Source organism: Pinus tabuliformis, chromosome J (assembly GCF_031772625.1).
Source record: "Pinus tabuliformis cultivar Carrire ecotype Pingquan chromosome J, CPIR1, whole genome shotgun sequence".
Classification (NCBI taxonomy): Eukaryota; Viridiplantae; Streptophyta; class Pinopsida; order Pinales; family Pinaceae; genus Pinus; species Pinus tabuliformis.
Genome location: NC_142295.1, coordinates 824,072,722 through 824,076,136, shown reverse-complemented (window position 1 = coordinate 824,076,136; position 3,415 = coordinate 824,072,722).

Sequence of the window (3,415 nt, the reverse complement as noted above, 5' to 3'; positions counted from 1 at the left end):
TAAGCGGTATCTATTTAAGTTGGAGAGGTATGTTGGCCCTTTCATTGTTAATTCTAGACAAGCCCTTCAACAAGTTGAAGATATTGAAAGAATTTAACTTTGATATGGGTGAGAAATGGCATTATGAACCATACCATATAATTTCCAGTAGAAGAATAAAGAAAATCTCTACACCCTATATTCATGACAACATACCAAAATTAGAGAAGAAAGAAAAAAAATATGTATGGTTAGTCAGTTCAAAATTGGAAGTTAAAACCCATTTAGTTAAAGAGAATTTTTTAAAATAAATAATTTTGAAATAGTAGATATTGATATGGAGGATATTCAAAATAAGGATAAAATGTAGATGGGAGATGAAGAGGAAATTCATGCAAGGCTAAAAGAACAATCATCTAGTCAACCTAGTTTTCAAGTGCACTTGTAGAACCTTGAAAATAGAAATCCTTCTAGCTTTGCAGAGAAAACAACGTCTAAAACTAAAGGAGCTTCCTCTAAAATGAATGTAACATTGAAGAGCTACTAGGTAATTGAAGAAAAGAGTCAAAAAGTGAATAATGATATGATGCCTCAGTTGGTTATGCAAACAACTTCCTCCTATCAAAATATGCTACTCTCGGCAATGGGTTTGGAGAGGAATCAATTAAAACTCTCCCTTCTACATCCTTTAGGCTCCGAGTTTAAAACAATTGACTTATCCTTAAATGTCGTTGATATCCCTCTACATGATAATATCACTTGAATAAATAAACATGAGAGATGCTATACAATGACTTAATTAAAATATCATTGACAATTAGTAGGGATGAAAAACTCTTCGAGAAGGCTTCAAATAGAATCAAGCAAGATAAATCCAATTCCATGGATTTGCATTTACAAAATGAATCTTTCAAAAATTAATTATTAAATTAGGAGTTGATCCAAATGATAGGGAGGTAGTTGCAACTTTGATTCAAAGCATTGAGGTTGAAATGCAGTCATTAACAAAAAGATTGAAGATGCCTGCAACAAAACATGTTCACACAACTGAGCTAGCTCAGGTAGAAAAAGAAAATCAACAATTAATGACCGAGTTAATAGACAGAAACAAGGTGGTGGTAGCTCTTAATGAGAAGGTCAAATAACTATAACAAACAATTAAGAGCAATTTATGCACAATTGTAGTCTCTAGTGAGTCAGTAGAGCCTTCAGACAAATTGGAAAAATTAATAACTAAAATTTTCTTTCAAAAGTTGAGATGAAGAAGCTTCAATATAGTTTGGCCCTATCTCAAGCAAAAGTGATTGTTAAATAAAGATAGCTGAAGTCAAAAAAACTAGAAAATGACCAGGTCACTGAAAATATAAGTAGGCTTAGTAGGAGATTAAAGAATTAAACAGAAGATTCAAAGGTAATATGTCTATGATAGATACCATACAAATCATCTAGGATGACTTAATTCAACATGTTTCCTCTAAATGGGTATATTTTTAGATCGTTGTTGAAGATAAAGGTGATTTCGCAGAAATTAATATGATTGTGACTTCATGCAAGGAACATGACAGAAACAAACACAGAAAGGAAGAAATATCATAAATTCATTAAATGAGAAATATACAATAGAGTTAAAGGCAATGCATATTATTGTCAAGGCTGCAATTATCATGGAAATCAATAGATTAATTGAGAAGAGCCTCCTCCTTAATCAAATTGAAAATAAACTGGAAATCGTAAAGAAATATGTAGATTCATTTGATTCAAAGTATGATCAAAGAAAAGGAGCAAGACTTCTAGGTTGTTGGGGTGTATAGGGTGAATTGCTTCCTTGGGAGACATATGAGGAGTTAGTAGCAGCTAAGTATAGAGTAGATTCCAACCTTAAGAAGATTGTGATATTCAAAGGCAGAACAATGGTTAATTTTCTACATAGGGACTCTTAGTTGCTTTGGTTAATAAAGACCTTATTTGATTCAAAGCCTGATTATACCAAATTGATGGTGTTGAAAGTTGATTTTAAAAATATGATCTAGTGTGCCTTTCTTTATGAAACTCTCGGGAAAAGATGTTTATATTTATTAAATCCTGCTATAGTTGAAGGTGTGGAACCATGCACCGAATCTAAAGATCAAGGTTCCACCAGTCACACGAAGATTCAGAATTGAGGACCTTATTTTATAACTATTGTATAAGTTGTTAATTTAAAGACAATTTAGTAGTTAGGCAAACAATTATTCATAATTGTTCTTGATGTAATCTCCTTTAAAAAGACAAGGGCGCCACTGGAGAGGGGTTCCAATGTTTTGCCTCAGAGACTTTTCACAAGTGAATTTTTATGTAATGTTCATGCTATCTTTGGAGATTAATAAAGTTCATCATAAGTTGATTCCAATATTGATGAGTTACAGTATGTGTTCTTTGTTTTTGTGAAACTTCCATATGATTTTCTTCTAACTAAAGCACTTGTTTAATAGTAGCTTGTTTTATTTTAAAATAAGAATATTTATTTATGTTTCCTTTATACTTGTAGAGGTACCTATCAGCTTTATTTGTAAAAACCTTAAACAATGCTCCAATGCTTTGTCGCCTCATTATTTGTCATATTCCATTTAAAATTCCAACTAGGGTTTCTATATTAGATTATTTATGTCCCAGTATTTCAAATCCTTCTTTGTTATTTTCTTCACACCACTCTATAACATCCTTAAAGATGTAAGGATTTATATTTTGCCAACTTTGAGAAGGGTTTCCCTTCTACATAATCCAAGGGGACCTTTCGATATCTCAGAGAACTTGAGAGGATGCTCCCTCCTCTATTTTTGTATTACAGTGTAATAGGTTCATGTGGTTGAGGATCACATGAAATATTCTTCTTCTTCTTTCATTGTCCATTGGGACACTATCTTCTCAGGTGTTCTTCTCCATAGTGCCAACGTGAAACTAGCTTTCTCTTCTTTTCATCCTCACAAGATTTCTCCCTAACCTTGTCAACATGACTTTCCTCTATTTCCTCAAAATATGATGCTTCTTGAAGTAATTTTTTCATATATGGCAGGTGTTTTAGCAACATTTCATTAAACCTTTCCTACTCCTTTTGATTTCTAACAAGCTTTTTGTTCTCTACCTTGTAGCTCTCTAGTTCAATTTTCAAGCTCTTGAAGGTTTCTACTCTACCAGGGGAATTTTCCCTTCCTTGTTCATGATGGAATTTGTATAGGATATGTTGCACAATAATGGTGTCCATGCTTTTGTTTCTTTATACAAATGGATCTTCTTATGTGTTGTCACATGCATATAGTTGTTAGTTATATCATCATAAACAAATTGACTTGTTATCTTTCCATGCCAACACCTAGCATGTTGATCTATTGTTGTTCACACATCTAGATTCTATGTCAACCACATATTATATGAATCCAAAGTGCATGTTAGTAAGATT